The sequence below is a fragment of the Mobula hypostoma genome, chromosome 23 (genome assembly GCF_963921235.1).
Source record: "Mobula hypostoma chromosome 23, sMobHyp1.1, whole genome shotgun sequence".
Taxonomy (NCBI): domain Eukaryota; kingdom Metazoa; phylum Chordata; class Chondrichthyes; order Myliobatiformes; family Myliobatidae; genus Mobula; species Mobula hypostoma.
This window is the reverse complement of record NC_086119.1, coordinates 19,272,902-19,295,774: the sequence shown is the minus strand read 5'-3', so window position 1 is coordinate 19,295,774 and position 22,873 is coordinate 19,272,902. Positions and strand designations below refer to the sequence as shown.

At 43.7% G+C, this 22,873-nt stretch overlaps 1 long non-coding RNA gene across 1 annotated transcript in view; it reads right to left on the bottom strand.

Annotated features, from left to right (window-relative positions):
- The window catches only part of LOC134336742 (uncharacterized), a 66,173-nt gene extending 43,856 nt beyond the window's left edge, over positions 1–22,317 (bottom strand). Inside the window, exon 1 of the long non-coding RNA XR_010015875.1 lies at positions 22,141–22,317. This is a non-coding gene — a long non-coding RNA (uncharacterized LOC134336742). The remainder of the gene's footprint in view (positions 1–22,140) is intronic.
- Positions 22,318–22,873: the final 556 nt, after the last annotated feature.

The following is a 22,873-nucleotide window of genomic DNA, read 5'->3' as shown; positions in this document are numbered from 1 at the left end:
ACCTGGACAGCCCCAACTCCTACGTCAGAATGCTGTTCATTGACTTTAGTTCAGCATTCAATACTGTGATCCTCTCCAAGCTGATCGCTAAACTTCTCCAGCTTGGTATCAGCTCATCCCCCTGTGACTGGACCTTGGACCTTCTGACTAACAGACCCCAATCAGTAAAGTTAGACAACTTCTCCTCCTCCACTCTCACCCTGAACACTGGTGTGCCTCAAGGCTGTGTGCTGAGCCCTCTTCTGTACTCCCTTTTCACCTATGACTGCGTTCCTGTACATGGTTCTAACTCCATAATCAGGTTCGCAGACAACACCATGGTGGTTGGCCTGACCAGAGGGGATGACGAGACGGCCTACAAGGATGAGGTCCAGCACTTGGCCGTATGGTGTACCGACAACAACCTGGCCCTAAACACCCAGAAGACCAAGGAAATCATTGTAGACTTCAGGGATGCTAGGAGCCACACTCACATCCCCATCCACATCAACGGAGCTGTAATGGAGTGTGTATCAAGCTTCAAGTTCCTTGGTGTCCACATTTCCGAGGATCTCACCTGGTCCCTGAACTCCTCCATCCTGATCAAAGAGGCGCAACAGCGCCTTTATTTCCTGCGGAGCATCAAGGAAGCTCACCTCTGTCCCAGGATACTGACGGACTTTTACCGCTGTACCATTGAGAGCATACTCACCAACTGCATCTCAGTGTGGTATGGCAATTGTCCCGTATCGGACCACAAAGCACTCCAGCGTGTGGTGAAAACTGCCCAGCGGATTATCAGCACCCAATTGCCCACCACTGAGAACATTTACCATAAGCGCTGCCTGGCCAGGGAGAAAAGCATTATCAAGGATGCATCTCACCCCAACCATGGACTTTTTACTCTCCTCCCATCCGGTAGGTGCTACAGGAGCCTCTGCTCCCACACCAGCAGGCACAGGAAGAGCTTCTTCCCTGAGGCTGTGACCCCGCTGAACCTCACATCACAGCGTTAAGCAGTATTGCACCCATATTGTACTGTCTCAGTAGTTTTATATTTGTGTGCTGTAGCACTTACTTTTTATTCACAGTTATTTTCTAAATAACACTATACTTTGCATTTCTGGTTAGATGCTAAATGCATTTCACTGGCTTTGTATCTGTACTTGGCACAGTGACAGTAAAGTTGAATCTAATCTAAACTATCAAGTCTAATCAAGCAAGACCACATCCAACCTGTGAGTGTTGCTTACAACACTGATCAGACCTCAGGATCAGTATGTTCCAGTAAGGAGTAAGGACACGCATAGCAAGGTGAGGGAACCCTGGATGACGAGAGAGGTTGGGAATTTAGTAAGAAAGGAAAAAAACTAAATGTATACAAAGCTTAGGAGGCTAAAATCATTCAGCACAGTTGAGGAATCTAAGGAAAGCAGGGAAGAACGCAAGTAGGAGATTAAGTGGGCAAAAAGGAGCTATGAAATATCCTTATCACAAGAGATTTTGCAGATGCTGGAAATCCAGAATAACACACACAGAATTCTAGAGGAACTGAGCAGGTCAGGACACATCTACCGGGAGGAGTAAATAGTCAACGTTTCAAGCTGCGGCCCGTCATTAGGAAAAGTCCACGTATGATATGTGAAAGCTGTCCTAGTGAAGGGTCGCAGCTTGAAACTTTGACTACCTATTCCTCTCCATAGATGCGTCCCGACCCGCTCAGTTCCTCCAGCATTTTGTGCACGAAATGGCCCTGGCAAGTAGGACTAAAGAGAATCCCAAGGTATTTTATGCTTGTGTTAAAAACTAGGAGGGGGTAAGAACACTCAAGGAGAAAGGAGTCAGAGGGTGTCGGCAAGCTACTCAATGAAAACTTTGCATCGGTATTCAACATACAGCACATTGAGGACAGTGTGGGGCCTGCTAATATGCTGGAGTACTTTGAGATCAAGAAAATGGTGGTGCAGGATCTCTTGAAGTTCATCAAGGTGGGAAAATCCCAATGGCCTGTTGCGTGTATCCCAGGTTATTGAAAGAGGCAACAGAAGAGATTGCTGGGGCCTTGATGAAGATCTTTCCATCCCCACCAGCAACGGGTCCTGGAGTAGCCGATGACATTCTCTTCTTCAAGAATGGAAGCAGGGTAATTGAGGAAATGATGGGCCTTTGTCTTCTTCCTGCAGGAGGAGTTATGGGTCTGGATTTGGGAACGGACACATTTCAAGGTGAATCACCAAGGAGAGAGTATTAGAGAAGGGGAAATGGCTTTATTATTGTCACAAGTACCGAGATACAGTGAAAAACCGCCACTCGCTATTCATCTAGCCCGAACATTGCACACACAAGAACGTACATTGAGCTGAATCGAAGAGAAACAAGCTGGAATGCAGAACGTAGTGTTGTAGTCAGAGAGAAAGTGCAGTGCAGGGAGATAGGAAAAGGTCTAGGGATGGTATCCCAGGGCCCAGCATATTGGTGGCACTGTGGCCAGTTGTAGCAACTTGGAAATGAAGGATATGCAGGGGATTGGAACTTGGGGAGGACAGAAACCTTGGAGAGATGTAGAGCTAACGCAGGTTTAAGAACATGGGAGACCTGGAAGGGAATAGGCCAACGAGCCCGCTCCACAATTCATGGCTAATCCAATTTTGACTTCTGCAACCACTTTCTCAAACTCTCCCGCTGTCGCTCGCCTCCCCTGCAGTTCAGCTTTCTGCTCCCTTCTGTTTGAGTGGGGCGGAAAGGAGCTGAACACTTTCAGCTCTCTGCCAAGAGCCTGGCTGAGCTAACAGCTAACAGCAAACAGCGGGAGCCCAAGGTTCACAGTAACAATCTGTGAGCCACGTGTTCCAAGGTATTCAAAACCACAGAGCAGAGCAAAGTAAGACCTCTGTTAAATTGACTGTGGCCAATTTGGAATAATTACGATGCACGCTGGGAGCCAAATCCTCATTCAGATCTGCTCAGGTCTGAAATTGGTGCCACAGGTGGGTTAGGAGAGAACGGCCCGGGAGAATTTCAGGGAAGGCAGAAAACAGTTATGTTGCGATAATCACACTCAGGGAGTTTGCACTATCCTACCCAGTGCCTCAGGAGTGAGCTGTGGGAAAAGCTCAAAATGGGTTGTGGGGTGTGCAGGGATTTTCTCAAATAATCACCAAGCTCTCTGTGCTGGAATTTATGGAAAATCCAAAAACTGGATTCAGGTGGGTGTAAAAATGGAAATATTTTCCTGTCTCTGATAATATGACCCTGATGCATGCATTGAGTATGAATTGTATAAACTCGGAGAAGATGTTATTTAACTGGAGAGTTCCTCCACATTCTGAGAATGTGTCATGTTAATTAGACCATGGTCCTGGCATAAATCCCTCTGCCCTCTCACCCACCACCAGGTTCAAGGACAGCTTCTATCCGCCAATACAAGACTGTTGGACAGTTCCCGAGCACAATAAATAGGACTTTTGACCTCACAGTCCACCTCGTTGTGACCTTGCACCTTATTGTTTACCTGTACTGCTCGATCCCTGCAGCCGCTACCCTTTACTCTGCATTGTTATTGTCTTACCCTGGTCCATCTCAGTGCGCTCTGTAGCGACCTGATCAGTGTGCAAAGCAAGTTTTTCACTAAACCTCGGACAGTGACCCACTCCAATGAGGAAAGGGCTTTAGCCAGCAGAGGTAGGGTTTGGGGAGCACTGTTAAGATCTTTGACGTGGGCTTCTCACTCAGTTTTTGCATCAAGTTCCTGGGAGTCCTCATCTTAGTGGATCTATCCCGGGTGTAATACAGATGAAGTTATGAAGCTACGCTTCCATTAGGATTTTGAGGTGCTTTGTGATGTCACCAAAGCCTCCAACAAGTTTCTACAGATGTACTATGGAGAGTATTCTGACTGTTTGCGTCACTGCCGGGTGCGGAGGCTGCAGGGTGTTGTAGGTTCATCCAGCTCCGTCGTGGGTACGACCCTCCCCGCCATCAAGGACATCTTCAACGGGCAGTGCCACAGGAAGGTGGCATCCATTATTAAGGACCCTCACCACCCAGGACATGCCCTCTTCTGATTGCTGCCACCAGGGAGAAGGTACAGGAGGCCACACATTTTAATTCCACATCCCATTCCCATTCTGACATGTCTATCCACGGTCTCCTCTACTGTAAAGATGAAGCCACACTCAGGTTGGAGGAACACCACCTTATATTCCGTCTGGGTAGCCTCCAACCTGATGGCATGAACATTGACTTCTCTAACTTCCGCTAATGCCCCACCTCCCCCTCGTACCCCATCCGTTATTTATATACACACATTCTTTCTCTCTCTCTCCTTTTTCTCCCTCTGTCCCTCTGACTATACCCCTTGCCCATCCTCTGGGCTTTTCCCCCTCCCCCTTTTCTTTCTCCCTGGGCCTCCTGTCCCATGATCCTCTCATATCCCTTTTGCCAATCAACTGTCCAGCTCTTGGCTCCATCCCTCCCCCTCCTGTCTTCTCCTATCATTTTGGATCTTCCCCTCCCCCTCCCACTTTCAAATCTCTTACTAGCTCTTCTTTCAGTTAGTCCTGACGAAGGGTCTCGGCCCGAAACATCGACTGTACCTCTTCCTACAGATGCTGCCTGGCCTGCTGCGTTCACCAGCAACTTTGATGTGTGTTGCTTGAATTTCCAGCATCTGCAGAATTCCTTGTGTTTAGATATCCTATAGTTTTATTCATGTCGTAAACTTATTCACTTTTACTTCTCATTCACTGTTTAATCTAATCACTGTTCATCATGTTGCATATTATACTGTGACTCTTAAAATATATTTCCAGACACTCTGGCCTTCTCGCATTGGTAACTAGGAGACAGAGCTGGCATTTGTCTCTTGTGGTGGAGAGCTCCACCTAATGGACACTTTCAGAACTGCTACTCAGGGTTTTTCCATTCCATCCAATCTCTCCGACAGTCTTTCTGTATCATCCTCTCCGGAAATCAAAGAGGCCCTCACTGATTCACCCTGACAGGGTATTGGTTGGTATTAGCTCAGGTCTACAAAAGAGCCCACGTCAGTGCAGACTGAGGTCAGTCGAGGCTACCCAGACACTTCTCTCAAACTCTCTCGCACGATGTTGCAATGTCTGACAAACTTTCTGCAGAAGTGGAGTGAATCCTCAGAGTTAATGGGAAACTGTGCAACTTATGGCAACAGCTCTCTAGAACCAGGGTCTCCCAAAGCTCGGCAGTCAAAGTGCTGCTGAGTGTGGTCAGAGGCTGAGCCCATTAAACACATTCAATGAAGATCAGGCCTTCAGTAGCAGGCCTTACAGTGCAATACCAAAGCTCCTAAAACACAAGTCCTACACCTGCCCCTACGCCTCCTCCCTCACTACCATTCAGGGCCCCAAACAGTCCTTCCAGGTGAGGTAGCACTTCACTTCTCAGTATGTTGGGGTCATCTACTGCGTCTGGTGGTCTGGTGTGGCTTCCTGTATATCGGTGGGACCTGCCGTAGATTGAGAGATCGTTTCGCTGAGCTGAGATCGTTTCGGATCATTTCCATCCGCCAGAAAAAAACGGGATCTCCTGGCGGCCCCTCATTTCAAGTCTATTTCCCATTCCCATTCCAACATGTCAGTCCATGGCCTCCTCTTCTGCTGCGATGAGGCCACACTCAGGTTGGAGGGGCAACACCTTACATTCCGTCTGGGTAGCCTCCAACCTGACAGCATGAACATAGATTTCTCAATCTTCCAGTAATTGCCCCACTCTTCACCATTTCCTCATTCCTGTTTCCCTCTCTCTTCTATCTCCTTACCTGCCCATCTCCTCCCTCTTCCCTTTCTTCCATGGCCTTTTATCCTCCCCTATCAAATTCCCCCTCCAACCCTGTAGTTCTTTCATCAATCAACTTCCCAGCTCTTTATTTCACTCCTCCTCCCTCTCAGTTTTACCCATCACCTATCATCTTATACTACTTCCTCCCCCTCCCCACCTTCTTACTCTGACTTTTCATCCGTTTTTCCAGTCCTGTTGAAGGGTCTCGGCCTGAAGTGTCGACTGTTTACTCTTTTTCATAGTTGCTGCCTGGCCTGCTGAGTTCCTCCAGCATTTTGTCTGTGTGTGTGTGTGTGTGTGTGTGTGTGTGTGTGTGTGTGTGTTGCTTTGGATTTCCAGCACCTGCAGATCTTCTCTTGTTAAAATCCTGCCCCCTACTGGCCGTCCTGTAGATTCCCAGATAGGCCTCATCACATGCCTGAAAACACACAGGACCAGACTGAAGCAAGTCATCCTTGATTCCAAGGGACCGCTGAAGAAGAGGCATAGAAACATAGAAACATAGAAAATAGGTGCAGGAGTAGGCCATTCGGCCCTTCGAGCCTGCACCGCCATTTATTATGATCATGGCTGATCATCCAACTCAGAACCCAGCCTTCCCTCCATACCCCCTGACCCCTGTAGCCACAAGGGCCATATCTAACTCCCTCTTAAACATAGCAATGTTTAATGAACTGGCCTCAACAGTTTGCTGTGGCAGAGAATTCCACAGATTCACCACCCTCTGTGTGAAGAAGTTTTTCCTAATCTCGGTCCTAAAAGGCTTCCCCTCTATCCTCAAACTGTGACCCCTCGTTCTGGACCTCCCCAACATCGGGAACAATCTTCCTGCATCTAGCCTGTCCAATCCCTTTAGGATCTTATACGTTTCAATCAGATCCCCCCTCAATCTTCTAAATTCCAACGAGTACAAGCCCAGTTCATCCAGTCTTTCTTCATATGAAAGACCTGCCATCCCAGGAATCAATCTGGTGAACCTTCTTTGTACTCCCTCTATGGCAAAGATGTCTTTCCTCAGATTAGGGGACCAAAACTGCACGCAATATTCCAGGTGTGGTCTCACCAAGGCCTTGTACAACTGCAGTAGTACCTCCCTGCTCCTGTACTCGAATCCTCTCGCTATAAATGCCAGCATACCGTTCGCCTTTTTCACCGCCTGCTGTACCTGCATGCCCACTTTCAATGACTGGTGTATAATGACACCCAGGTCCCGTTGCACCTCCCCTTTTCCTAATCGGCCACCATTCAGATAATAATCTGTTTTCCTATTTTTGCCACCAAAGTGGATAACTTCACATTTATCCACATTAAATTGCATCTGCCATGTTTGCCCACTCACCCAACCTATCCAAGTCACCCTGCATCCTCTTAGCATCCTCCTCACTGCTAACACTGCCACCCAGCTTCGTGTCATCCGCAAACTTGGAGATGCTGCATTTAATTCCCTCATCCAAGTCATTAATATATATTGTAAACAACTGGGGTCCCAGCACTGAGCCTTGCGGTACCCCACTAGTCACTGCAGGAGAACAAATGGGGAGGCACACTCGTGTAGCCGTCACTGCGCCAGCAACCCGAGTTCAAGTCTGCCACTCTCTGTAAGGATTCATTCTCCCTACAACCCTGTGGGTTTCTTTTGGGTGCTCTGGTTTTCTCCAACGTTATAAGGACATACAGGTCAGTAAATTATTTGGTCACATGGGCATAACCGTGCGGATTCTCAAAATAAAAATAAATAGAATATTAAGAATAAGAAGTCTTTTGGTAATCAAGAATAAGACCAGAAAAATGCTGGAAACACATGGTAGGTCAGGCAGTATCTGCAGAGAGAGGAAGAGCAGGATTGTATTTTCTCCAAGACTCTGAGTCCTTCCAGTATCTTCTGATTTTATTTCAGAATTCCAGTGTTTGCAATTGCTTGGTTTGCTCACGCTGCCGTTTATCACCGTGGTGGAGGGCGCCATCTGGTGGACACTTCTGTAACTTCAGGTTTTCAACTTCTGTCCAATTTTTCTTTCAGCTTTTCTTTGCCCTGCTCTGGTGAGTATAAGGAGTCCCGGACTGACTCAAGATTCCAGACTCATGAAAACTGCAGGTGCTGGAATCTGGAGCAAAAATGAAGCAAACTGCGGGGAAATCTCCAATACAAAGAAGTGCCTCTACTTTCTTAGAATGTTGTGCAGATTCGCCATATCATCTAGAATCTGACAAACCTGTACACATGCGCAGTGGACAGTATCCTGACTGGTTGTATCAAGGCCAATGGAAATGCCAATGCCCAAGAATGGACAAGTCTACAAAATGTAGTGAATAGGGTCTAATCCATCCCCATCATAGGAAAAGCCCTCCCCACCATTGAACGAAGTGCCACAAGAAAGCAATCTCGAGTATTAAGGATCCCCACCATGTAGGCCATGCTCTTTTCTCGCTGCTGCCATCGGGAAGGATGTACAGGAGAATTAGGACCCACACCACCAGGTTCAGGAACAATCATTTCCCTTCAACCATGAGGCTCCTGATCCAGTGTGGATAACTTCACTCACCTCAACACTGAACCCATGAACTCACTTTCAAGGACTCGTACAATTCATGTTCTCAATATGATTTATTACTTACTATTATCTGTTTCCTTTTGTAATTGTACTGTTTGGCTTCTTAAGCAGATTAGTTAGTTGGTGTGTAGTTTTTCATTGAATTGTAGTGTTTCTCTGTATCTACTGTGAACACCCACAAGAAAATTAATCTCAGGGTAGTTCTTGGTGGCATATACGGACTTTGATCGTAAATTTACATGCACTTTTGAACTTTGAACTTGAACTCAGCAGGTCAAGCAGCAATGGCAGAGAGGAAGAAGTTGTTCCTAAAACGCTGTGTGTGTGTCTTCAGACCCCTGCACCTCCTCCCTGATGACAGTAATGAGAAGACAATGAACCATGAACAATTAACTTGACAATGGGCCGCTTACAGATATGTGCTTGGAAACAATCTGTCCAAGAAGGTCCAAGTTAAGGATAAAATGATAAGGGCCACATGCAGAATAAATCAACCGTCCCTTAAGTTTACACTGGAAGGAGTTTATTGCAGGAGGAAGAGAGTTTGCAAATGGAAACTATAGCGGAACCAGAAAGTACTGTATTTCTCATGAAGAATTATCATCTTCCTCTCTCAAGAAGCTGCAGATTTGGGGACAAGTGCATTTATTGAGATTGAGTTTTTTTTTTGTTTGGTTTGGCATAAAGCGGAGGAGAAGATTCAGGTGCAGGATGGGCTGGGTTGGATTGGAGGATAGAATAGGCTTGAAGGGCCAGTTATAAAGAAGGCAAGACAGTGTCTATACCTCATTAGGAGTTTGAAGGGGTTTGGCATGTCAACAAATACACGCAAAAACTTCTATAGATGTACTGTGGAGAGCATTCTGACAGGCTGCATCACTGTCTGTTATGGGGGGGCGGGAGCACAGGGCCGAAAGAAGCTGAAGAGGGTTATAAATTTAATCAACTCCATCTTGGGTAGTAGCCTACAAAGTACCCAGGACATCTTCAAGGAGTTGTGTCTCGGAAAGGCAGCGTCCATTACTAAGGACCTCCAGCACCCAGGGCATGCTCTTTTCTCACTGTTACCATCAGGTAGGAGGTACAGAAGCCTGAAGGCACACACTCAGCGATTCAGGAACAGCTTCTTCCCCTCTGCCATCCGATTCCTAAATGGACATTGAACCCGTGAACACTACCTCACTTTTAAAATATATATTATTTCTGCTTTTTGCGCGATTTTTAATCTATTCAATATACGTATACCGTAATTGATTTACTAATTTATTTATTATTATTTTTTTTTCTTCTTCTCCTATATTATGTACTACATTGAACTGCTGATGCTAAAATTTCATGACACATGCCAGTGATAATAAACCTGATAGTGATTCTGATTGTCTTTTCTTATCCTTAGGGGATGTTGATGCAACAGAATAGAGACTGGGTACATAATGTGCTCACTGATCAAACATCTGAGAAAACCCCCTAGTATCCTAAGTCACACGTCCGTCATACCTCAACAAGTAGCTGATTTGAAAGATCTTTTTTCATTCATTATTAGAATGTTGTATGAAGGAATGTTTGTCTATTCCATATTTTGAGAGCTGAAATGTTCTTTGCCCAATGAGCCAAATTGATGGGCTAAATTGCTGAGTTTGGTTCCTATATCTTGTGGTCTAATGGTGACAAACCAATGGCAAACTCAGGTTGAGGCGTAGTTGTTCACTATGCTGGGAGAGAACTACTGAGGTGATAATAAACACAAGAGATCCAGCAGTTGCTGGATATCCAAAACAACACACACAAGGTGCTGGAGGAACTCAGCAGGTCAGGCATCACCTCTGGAAAAGAATAAAGAAGTGGAGGAGGAGATATCCTTCAGGGCTTAGGTATGCAGCCAGACTGTTGAGTCAAAAGCCGAACTGCTGGTGGAAATCAGCAGGTCAGGCAGTATCTGTGGATGTAAAGGGATGGTCGCATTTTGAAACAGTGCCGTGTCTACTTGAAACCTCAACCATTTCTTTGCTTTCATAGACTAACAGACAAATGGTAAAAAAACAAACGGAAATAAACTCAGAAGGTTGTTGGATATACTCCAGAGATCAAGCAGCATTGTTTTAACTCCACGTTAATAATCTTTCATCAGGAAATTCCCTCTTCGTCAGCAAGCAAGTATATTCGGCTGCTATTCTTCGAAACAAATTTACTTACGTCATAGGAGGTGGTTGTGGCTGCGTTGTAGGCATTAACTCCAGAAATTAACTCCGCTTTAGAACCAAGCTGATTGTTTTCTTGCCTATGGCAGCAGACATGTAGAGAAATTCACCAGGGACTGAGGTAAAACAAGTATGATGTACTGATGGCCTTTCAAAGGCTTTCTTGTTTGCAAATTTTAGCAATACCTCTCAGCACCACTAGCTACTACACTGTACATTGTCCCTAACAACTTAGCTTTCGGGCAGAGTGAGGGGAAGGTAGTTTTTAGGTGTAAGGTTGCCTGGCTATGTGTTAAGCACTCCAAGTTCAAATTTAACTTCAACTTTATTTTCATTCAGCCATGTACATGTATATAGCTCAATGAAACATCTTTTCGCTGGGGTCAAGGTGAACAACATAGTCCACAGAGTCACACACAACACATATAGCTACAATAGTATCGTTGTGCAGATTTATAAAATCTCTTACGAATATTCACAGGTGTGACACAGACACTGTGCTAGTGACTTCCTCAAGATGTGACACTAGACTTGTGAAACAGGAGCTTTCTCATTAGCTACTGTTTGCCCAGGCCTGCGAAAATGGACGCAAGGGATTCGGCAGACACGGGAAACAAAATGCTGGAGGAACCCAGCGGGTCAGTCAGCGTCTGTGGAGAGGGCGGGGGAATGAAACGGTCACTGTTTGTCTCAACCTCGAATGTCGACTGTTCGTTTCCCTCCACAGATGCTGCCCAACCTCAGAATCAGATTTATTTTCACTGGCATTTGTGAATTTTTTCATTTTGCGGCAGCTGTGCAGAGCAATACATAAAAATACTGTAAGTTACAATAAAAACAAATATAAAAACAGTGCAAAAAAAAGATCAGAATTGTGAGGTAGTGCTCATAGGTTCAGGGACTGTTCAGAAATCTGATGGTGGAGGGGAAAAAGAGAGTTCCTCCTGTCCCATGATCCTCTTATATCCCTTTTGCCAATCACCTGTCCAGCTCTTGGCTCCATCCCTCCCCCTCCTGTCTTCTCCTATCATTTTGGATCTCCCCCTCCCCCTCCCACTTTCAAATCTCTCACTCACTCTTCCTTCAGTTAGTTCTGACAAAGGGTCTCGGCCCGAAACGTCGACTGTACCTCTTCCTAGAGATGCTGCCTGGCCTGCTGCGTTCACCAGCAACTTCTACGTGTGTTGCTTGAATTTCCAGCATCTGCAGAATTCCTCATGTTTGCCTCCGGTATCTTGTGTGTGTTGCTGTGTAACACAGGGCCCAGTGAAAAGTTGTGTTCCACAAATACTAAGTTAAACCAGCCGTTCTGTATCTGTCTAGTTTCTCCCATCTACTCATCCTAGATAATGGAACAAGAGTTTTTCAATCCTAGAGTGTAATTCACAAATGCAGAGGGCTTAAGAAAATGACTAGCATGTCTACTGTTTCAGCAAAGTATGCAGGAATTTAACTCTGACCACATTTACAGACACACATTATAAACAGACAATCAGTGTATTAGGTACGCCTGTACACCTGCTCATTAATACAAATATCTAATCAGCCAATCATGTGACAGCAACTCAATGCATAAAAGCATGCAGACATGGTCAAGAGGTTCAGTTGTTGTTCAGACTAAACATCAGAATGGGGAAAAAATGTGATCTAAGTGACTTTGACTGTGGATTGATTGTTGGTGCCAGATGGGGTGGTTTGAGTATCTCATGCACAACAGTCTCTAGAGTTTACCAAGAATGATGTGAACATCAAAAATCATCCAGTCAGCAGCAGATTTTTGGGAAACAATGCCTTGTTATTAAGAGAAGTCAGAGGAGAATGGCCAGACTGGTTCAAGCTGACAGGAAGGCAACAATAACTCAACTAACAGTGGTGTGTAGAGAGCATCTCTGAATGCACAACACATTGAACCTTGAAATGGAGGGGCTACAGCAGCATGAGATCATAAACATACACTCAGTGGCCACTTTATTAGATACAGCAAGGACTTAACAGAGTGGCCACTGAGTGTATTCCAGGCATTCTTAGTGAAAACGTGAGTTGCATTATGGGGCTCTACAGGGCTTATGTTCCAGTTGCCATCTTACCTCATTCTAAATACCTGGGTAGAAATGTTCAGGTTCAGCAAATTTTTCTGTCTCAACCCCTGGAAGGCTGGGAACAATCAACTAAAATGTTGGAAGTGTAGGAACTTCTTCCAACTAAATATCGGGAAAATCAGAACAGAGCTGTGTGTACTGTTTCTTTCAAGCTGTGCTCAAGCACATAGCCTTTGTTGTCATGCAGATGAAATTTTCTTTTACATTATGTTTATATAATTTTGAAATTATGGTTATAAAATTTTAAAATCGATGTTAATATAATTGTGAAATGTCCTGCAAATAATTATGTTAATGAATATAATCCATAAATTTTCTAAGTAATAAATATACCACACTCTCTACTTTGAAATGTCTTAGAGCTTCGACATATTTGCATTGTCAGTATTTCATGTTACAGTACTGTTAGGAATTGTAACAATAAACACAGAATGGAAGTCAGTAGCTCATTGTTAATAAACTGCAGGTCTTTTGAATGCTGACACCATCTAGTCAAAACGTTTTATTTTCTCCATTGTGCCTGTTTGTTGTTTTGACTACTTGACATTGTTTACTTGTGTTGTGAGTTGTGGTTTGTGTTTGATGTGTAGACTGCAAAGAAAAACACTTAGCGCCGTGCAGATTTCAAGCTGTGTAAACATTTCCTGCACAAAGCAATGGTTGGTCTGCACTGCTGTAAAACAATTAGAGGGCATGTTGGCTGTGTGTGTAATTTCAGGAATAGTTATTACCCCTCAACCATCAGGCTCCTGAACCAGAGGGGATAACTTCACTCACACCAACACTGACCTGATTCCACAACCTATGGACTCACTTTCAAGGAGTATACAACTCATGTTTTCAATAGCTATTTATTATCACAGCGCTCTTTTTCTTTTTTATATTTGTACTCTTTGTTGTCTTTTGCACATTAGTTGTTTGTTGTTTGTGAAGATTTCATTGATTGTATCGTGTTTCTTTGTATTTACTATAAATGTCCACAAGAAAATGAATCTCAGGGTAGTATATGCTACTTTGATAATAAATTTACTTTTGAACTTTGAACTTTTGAGCCTTTAACCTCAGGCACCGGATCCAGATCCACTGATCTTTTTCTAGCAACAGTCTGAGGCAGAAATGCCCTGTTTGTAACCTCTGTGAGCTGTTTGACCCAGAATTGTATCCAGACCATTATTAAGGTGATCCCACTCAACTCCTGCCACTCCTGCTCGCTTGCAGACATCTTTGCTTCTCCTCGTGTTGACATTTCCAAGGCGGCCCACGGGTTAGCCCAGTGTAAACCTGAAATCGTTGAAAATCCTCCTCCCACAAGGCACGTCTCCCTATTGTTTGCTGCTGATCTCCCAGCTGAGCAAAGTGTCACCTTAAATTTTTGTCCTCAAATTCAAATCCCTCCATGGCAACACCTTTATTGACCACGAAAATCTTCTCTGTGCTGGCCTTTTAATGACACTCTGTCTTAATCTTTTCACCACTGTTGGCCATGCCTTAAGTAGCCAAGGCTATGAGCTTTGAAATTCTCCCTCCACAAACTACCCTGCCTCCCTCTCCCTTTTTCCTCCTTTAAAATGCTCTGTCTCGGTCTTTCCTCCCCCCATGTTATCACAGAGACACAAGAGAGACCTTAGATGCTAGAAATATGGAGCAACACATATAAAATGCTAAAGTAACAACAGGTCAAACAGCATCTAGAGAGAGCAATATACAGTTGATGACTGAAGCATAACCTTGGTACAACATTTTGATACTATTGACGTGCTTTTTTCTGGTGCTAACGGTGTTAGATAAGTACAAAAGCAGCCTGCTTCTTTCTGAAATAATGTTATTAAGAAATGCCTCTCCTTTATTAACTGAGCTGTCCCCAGTCTATGTGAGAAGTCTGAGCTCTTCAGCTGATTACGTTAGAATACCATCCCAGTACAGCCTAGGGGATTAGTGTCGATGGGCAAGAATGCTGAAGTAGATGCCATTGGATAAAGGGCCCATTTCTGGAGCGGTGGAACTCTGTGACTCTGAGTGCAGGTAGGCAAGCTAAATATGGAGCTCCCTCTCATCCTCCGATTCCCTAAGTTCGATTGTGCTTAACATAACCAGCATTGGCAACACATTTTCATCAACAGGGAAGCACTATTCTACAGCACCGTTGGTGAATGAAACCACAGCAACTACTGCTGTGCCTGGAGATAAACTAATACTCATAATATTCTGAACATTGCCCTGATTATTTCTTTCAAAAGAATCCAAAAGTTGAGAAGCATCTGTGGATAGGAATAGATAGTCAATGTTTCATACTGAGACTCCTCATCGGTCAGCGGTGGGTGTGTGGAATGCACGCCAGTGAAGGCGGTAGTGGTGGATACAATAGAGTCTTTTAGGAGACTCTAAGATAGGTGCACAGGGCTTAGAAAAATAGAGGACTGTGCGGTAGGGAAATTCTAGGCAGTTTCTAGAGTAGGTTACATGGTCGGTACAACATTGTGGGCCGAAGGGCCTGTAATGTGCTGTAGTTTTCTACGTTTCCAAGCAACAACTTACGAGGGGTGATTGATCAGTTCGTGGCCTAAGGCAGAAGGAGTCAATTTTAGAAAACCTGGCGCATTTAGTTTTCAACATAGTCCCCTCCTACATTTACACACTTAGTCCAGCGGTCGTGGAGCATACGGATCTTGGACCTCCAGAAAGAGTCCACAGCAGGGGTGATTGATAATTTCTTGGCCTGAGGTAGAAGGCGATGAGTTATACAACTTTCATTACATGCACATGCAGGTCAACCCTTTGTGATTATGCAGAAAGCTTGAAGTTAATAACTCATCAGGGGTGATTGATAAGTTTGTGGCCTAAGGTAGAAGGAGATGAGTTATTAACTTCAAACTTTCTGCATTATCACTCAAAGGGTTGACCTGCACGTGCATGTAACGAGAGCTGTATAATTCATCTTCTTCTACCTTAGGCAATGAACTTATTAATCACCCATCTGTGGACTCTTTCTGGAGGTCCAAGATCCGTATGCTCCACGACCATTGGACTAAGTGTGTAAATGTAGGAGGGGACTATGTTGAAAACTAAATGTGCTAGGTTTTCTAAAATTGACTCCGTCTACCTTAGGTCACGAACGTACCAATCACCCCTCGTAGATCAGGAGATCAAATGTAACACTTGCTTCTAAATCCACTGATGTTGCAAAGGCAGTTATAGACCCGGCAACCTGGGAAACTGTTTTAGATGTGAACGTTCAGCAGATAACGCGACTTTGAGTTGTGAACTGGTGGTCTTTGTGGTGAAACACTTCCCTCCAGCCAACAGGGACTTGGTGCACCACTCACCTTGCTCGACAGCTCGGCGGCACGGCAGTGGGTTCAAACCCCCGGGAGGGCGCACCTCGCACAAGCGCTCACGGTCCCAGAACGCACCCTCCACCGCCGAGAAAGCTCACCGACGCCTCAGCGTTCTGAGGAGGCTGACGGGAGCTGGACCGCGCAGGCCGATACTCGCGGCATCCTACAGGTGTGGAGAGCACCCTAACGAGTTGCGTCAGTGTGTGGTGGAACAGCACTGAGGCAGTTAGGAGGGTTCTACAACAGGTAGTTAAAATTGCACATTCTCCGGCACCATCCTACACCCCGAGGACTTTCTGTATACGCAGAAAGTTGCTGGAAAAAGTCCGGAAACATCATGAAGGATCCCAAACATCCTGCTTATGGACGGTTGGTCCCACTCCCATCAGGGAAGCGTCCACGTCAGCACCACTAGACTCAAAAACGTATCTTTCCCCCAAGTTGTCAGGCCAGTGAAAACCTCACCCACCCCACCACCACCACTACATACGCATCACCCAACGTCACTTCATCTATATACAATCAGCCCATGTATATAACAGCTACATATACCTTGTGTTTGATGGGATTGCTTTTAGATTTATATTTAATGTTTTTTTTGTTTCTTTATTGTGTGCTTGGTGCTTATTTTTTTAAATCTTGCATTGGATCCTGAGCAACAAACATTTTGATCTCTGCCTACACTCATTTATCTCGTTGACCATGTACCGAAGAACGACAATAGAACAATATGGAATCTCGAATCTTCTGTATTTCCCGTTCTCTTCGCCATTTACACCTCGGACTTCAACTACTGCACAGAGTCTTGTCATCTTCAGAAGTTTTCTGATGACTCTGCCATAGTTGGATGCGTCAGCAAGGGAGATGAGGCTGAGTACAGGGCTACGGTAGGAAACTGTGTCACATGGTGTGAGCAGAATTATCTGCAGCTTAATGTGAAAAAGACTAAGGAGCTGGTGGTAGACCTGAGGAGAGCTAAGGTATCGGTGACCCCTGTTTCCATCCAGGGGGTCAGTGTGGACATGGTGGAGGATTACAAATACCTGAGGATACAAATTGACAATAAACTGGACTGGTCAAAGAACACTGAGGCTGTCCACAAGAAGGGTCAGAGCCGTCTCTATTTCCTGAGGAGACTGAGGTCCTTTAACATCTGCCGGACGATGCTGAGGATGTTCTATGAGTCTGTGGTGGCCAGTGCAATCGTGTTTGCTGTTGTGTGCAGGGGCAGCAGGCTGAGGGTGGCAGACACCAACAGAATCAACAAACTCATTCGTAAGGCCAGTGATGTTGTGGGGATGGAACTGGACTCTCTGACGGTGGTGTCTGAAAAGAGGATGCCGTCCAAGTTGCATGCCATCTTGGATAATGTCTCCCATCCACTACATAATGTACTGGGTGGGCACAGGAGTACATTCAGCCAGAGACTCATTCCACCGAGATGCAGCACAGCGTCACAGGAAGTCATTCCTGCCTGTGGCCATCAAACTTTACAACTCCTCCCTTGGAGGGTCAGACACCCTGAGCCGATAGGCTGGTCCTGGACTTATTTCATCATTTACTGGCATAATTTACATATTACTATTTAACTATTTATGGTTATATTACTATATTATTTATGGAGCAACTGTAACGAAAACCAATTTCCCCCCTGATCAATAAAGTATGACTATGACTATGACTATGATTACACACACAATTTGCCTTCAGTAGACTTTCCAAAGTGGGACAGAGTCAAGTCCAGTTTCATTAGAGGTGTGTGTTATCCAGAGGAATCCAGGAGAATAGTAATGTTCTGCTGGGTGAGATTGTCTCTCACTCTGCTCCTTGCTCAACTCCACCGTGTTTGTTTGGAGTCACAATTCTGCTCTAGGCTCAGGAAAGAAATGGGGCCAGGTTAGCCTAGGCACAATTGTGGCACTTCATTTGGGAACAGGAAGAGGCCATTTGGCTCCTCGGGTCAGGCCTATCTTTCTCTGGGAGTTAATTGAGAGCTCCCTCAACATTGCTGCAGGAGAGACAAAACCCCCAGATGTTACTTAAGCATTGAGGTGTTGAGCAATTTGTTGTTTGCTACTTGATCACTCCAGTAGTCTTTGATTGAAGCCTGGGTTGGGTTGTCTACTTTTCTTTTTCAAAGGAGCACTGCTGCTTGAGGAGAGGCCTGTGGGTGTTGTGGGACGTTGTGCTCCAACCCATTCTACTCTCTGGTTCTATCTAAAGGAGGACACTTCACGACCAACAGATTGAGTACCAATACCAGGAGAATCAGCTCACATCGCTCTCTAATGAAAGACACTCAGGTAGTGTTCTGGACTGGCCACGATCTGGTGACCCAAACCAGAGTCTTATATGGCAGCAGCTATTCAAGCAGTCAATCTCCCCTAATGTGGTCAATCTATCACATCTATTAAAAGAAACCCTTAATTTTGTGAAGAGCCTTTACAACCTCGCTTCAGGCTGATTCTGATCTAGCTGTCATATGTAAAGGGAAAGAAAGAGAAACCAGTAAAACTTCAGATCTGGAAATTACCAGAGTCAACAATGGAAAATAAATTTACTGAAAAACTTGAAACTGTTCAGTTCTAAGAAAAAAATGCACAGGAAGTTGCAAAGGGTATGCCGTGACTGATGATAGTGATTGCATTTTGTGAAGAGGTGACTGAAGCAGCAAGTGGAAATCCAATGGACGTTAAGTACGTTGGCTTTCCAGAAGGAATCAAATACCATAAAACTTACGGATAAAACGCGGGGCATACTGCAACTTCAAGGTGATTGGGAGAAAGTATAGGGGGTGTCAGAAGTAAGGTATTTACATGGAGAACATGTTGGGGTAGTAGCAGAGGCAGGTACTTTACAAGCACTGAAGAAACTCTTAGATAGACGCCTGGACAACAGAAAAATGGAGAGCTGTGTAGGAGGGAAGGGTCAGATTGATCTTCGAGTAGGTTAAAATGCCAGGACAACATTGTGGGCTGAAGGGACTGTACTGTGCCGTAATGTTCTATGTTCTAAAACCCCTCATAATAGACTCTTAGTTGAATTTGAAGTTCAAATAAGTGGGGGCAAATTATTAGCCTGACTAGTAGATTATCTCCTCCTATCCCACCAAATATTACAGATGATTGGGGAGGAGCCTTACCCAAAGGCCTTTTACAAGTCATTATTGTACTTGCCTTAACTATTTTCTCTGGCAACTTGTTCCATGTACCTCTGCATGAAGAAGGTGCCCCTCAGATCCCTTTTAATTCTTAGCCCTCTCAACTTAAACCTCCACAGATGCTGCACGACCTGCTAGTTCATATACCACCTTTCCATAGGGTGTGGTAGTTCAATGCTAAACACATTTATGACAGCAATCAGCTTCCAAAAGTTTTCTATCTTTTGGAAACTGATTGCTGTCATAAATGTGTTTAGCATTGAATAGACAACCTCTCTGCTGTCAATACAAGCCCTTCTATTCTATAGTTGGGTATAAGCAGCTTTGTCATACCAGGCCTCCAACTAGCTATCTTGAAAAATAGATTATTAACCTAACTAGCAGATTATTTCCTCCTATTTCACCAAATATTATAGATAATTGGGAGACACAAAGGGTACAGTACTGTGCAAAGTAAGTAAATATCAATTATTCTGTTATTAAATATCCTTTGCAATATTCAAAAATATTCTTATGTTTAATCAAGATAGTTAAAATTTTATTTCTTACATTTCGAAGCTGAATTCATAGAACAGAAATATTCTTTGGCAAAAGCACTGATTAACTTTTCTTGAAATAAACCATTTAAAGTAACCACAACTGTGTATCTTTTTGGTGCACGAACGTCCATTGGTAAAGGTGGTGTGAACTGGGCTTGACACATTCAACTTAACTGCTACAGATCTTTAAGTATAGAATTTTCAGAAAACTATAGGATCACGGGCTGAATGTATTTACTGTACATACTATGAATAGAGTAAATTTTAATAAAAAGAATTCTGGAACACGTGTGTTCTGTTGTTAATCATTCCAGCCCTGGTGACCTTGGATCTTGCTGAGTAGGCCCAAGCCTTTGGGATTAACAAACAGAAAATACTGGAAATGCACCACAGATTAAGCAGAAACCGTGGAAAATGACATTGAATTCACAGGTCAGATTGAAGACCCTTACAAGTTCTAATGAGATACACACAATGCGCTGTAGGAGCTCAGCAGGTCAGGCAGCATCTACGAATGGGAATCAACATTCAGTGCTTTGGACTGAGACCCTGCATTAGGACCCTCCTGCAGTATCTCTTGTGTCTAAGCTAATGAAGTTGTGTGGGTTTCATTGTAGATATCTCTGACATCTACAGTAAGCAACAGCATTTCTAGGAAGTAGATTTACTTAAAGGCACGCAAGACGGGCTTGTGAATGATGCTGAGTTTGACAGAGGCTATCTCAAAATAACACGGAGAAGTAGTAGTTTGTATCTTCCACCTGCTACTCACTTTAAACTAGAAACTAAGAACCAATCATGTATTAATCCAAGAATTCAATCAGTCTAGTTCATTCTTCTAACCTCAATGAGAAGTTTATCAAAGCAGTTTTAAAAATGCTGTCTTTGCCCACAGGTTCAATTAGCACAGTGATTATTGCACATTCTGCAAGGTTGGTAGCATTGGCAATGTCATGTTATTTTATCATGTTGCTATTCTTAAGTCTCAATAATCTTCCATTAAAACATAAAAGAAAAACAAATTATACCTATTAGAGATTTGAACAGTTCTTCCCATTACTCAACCATGTACTACCTACCCTGAATAGTCCTGAATGAATGATTATAATTATTATTTATTAATATTCATTATTATTAATATTATATATACCAAGGTACAGTGAAACACATTGCTTTGCATGCCATTCATATAGAACATTTCATCACATCAGTACAAGGAGCAGGTACAATGGAAAAGCAATATTCATGTTCAACGTTCACCTGACAGTCAAAATGATTTTCTGATATTAAGGTAACTTCTCCCTATTCCCATACACATGTGTTATTCCACTCTCATTTCTACTGGACACCTTTAGACCCATCAGACAGTTCTCAGAACTTACTGTACCCATCACGAGTGCAGTATTAACAGGGAAGATGATAACCTCACTGAACTTCTCAGAGTCCACTGATCTGAGTGGGGGCAAATGAAGAAATCTTGGATTTTCTTCGACACTGTTTAATGGTTAAATTACTGGGTTAGTAGTCCGAGACAAGGATAATTGATCTGGGGGTTTGAGGTCAGATCCCGTCATGGTGGGGTGAGGCAAGGGGCAAGTAGTTAAATAAAACCAGAATTTAAAAAAATTACTGGCATGAAAATATCAGAATGTCACGTCAAACCCCTCTTGGTTCACAAATATTCTTGTTGCCATCTTATCTGGTCTGACTTCAGGCCCACCAGAGTGGTTGGTACTCAGCTGCCTCCCCCAGTTCAGGGTAGTTTGGGGTGGAGAATGAATACCAGGAGACATCTCCATTCCATGAATGGATGAAGCAAAAAAAAATGCTGGAACACAAAGGGTTAACCACTGCCGTTTGATGGAAAATAGGACACAGTCCTCTTTTTCACTGTGGTCAGTTGCTGGTGAAATTCATATTCCTGGTTTCATATTTTGTTCCCCTCTCCTAGCAGACAACGAGGTGGTCCTTGTGGGTGGCCAGGCTTGTCTCTCACGGCTTTGAAACAGCGTGGAGGGGTTCTCTCTTCTTCACAGAGTGTGAGGGTGCCTAATGCTTCATAGAATCTTCTCTAAGAGAATATTTGAGTGGAACTCTAGACTGGAAGACCCTTCATTCATGTCAGCATCTTCTCTTCAGAAAGTACACTACTACTTGTGAAGTTGTGAAAGGAGTACAACTCCTTCTATCTCTTTTGGCCAATAAGTGTGTTGCAGCAACACATTATCAGCATCATTCACAAATTAGTCAGAATCCATTTCATGTTCATTAAAATTTTAAAGCTTGCACCTACAGTCACTATCACTGAATATTCCACAAGATTGCTTTCCCATTATTGTGCTTGTAAAGAATAAATACTCACTGTTAGGCATATTCACTTTAAACATCAATATCCTTTAAACATAAACATTAATATCCTTTAAAATCTATACAAGCAATTTATGATTCAAAGTTGAAATCTTACCTTACTTCTGTTGGCATTTAGTTCCCTCATGAAGCAATTGCTGATTGCATATTATAATCCAACGCCAAAACATTTTGATTTCACTCATATTCATAACTCTATGCAGAGCTGAACGACTGAACAGTTTTGAGATTCAGTGAAGTGCATTGATGATAAAAAAAAATCAATCAGCCACAATTTTCAGCCCATCTTTATAAATAACTATTTCCAACATGCATGCAAGAACATGAGGTGAGATGAAAATGACACCCACACACTATTCAGTGATTCGCCATTTCAGCTGATGAGGAAATCAGAGGTATGATTCTAAACCAAAATAAATGTTTGACATCTCCTTGTTGATCACTGCAGTATCACAGTGGTTTTCATTATAATGTCAGTGATGACTACTTGACACTGGCCCTTCTTACGCAGCTAGACATTGCGTTGTCTTCTAATTGTGTAAATTATGAATCTTTATCTTGAACTGAAATTAATGAAGAAGTGTAGAATATGCTTTTCTGGTTTCATTTTCACCTTTCCAGTTGTAGCCAGAGAACCACTTGCAATGGTTTCTAACAAGTATCTGGTTGGGCTTCTCAATCTCCAAGGCATAGTAGGTAACGGACCAAGTGCTGGTGAAACTGAACGTCTTTAGCAGTCAAGTTCAAGTTGATTGTCTTGAGCATGCATCCCCAGAGTATAATGCCATGAATATCAGCTTTTCATATAAGATATGTACAACATATGACAA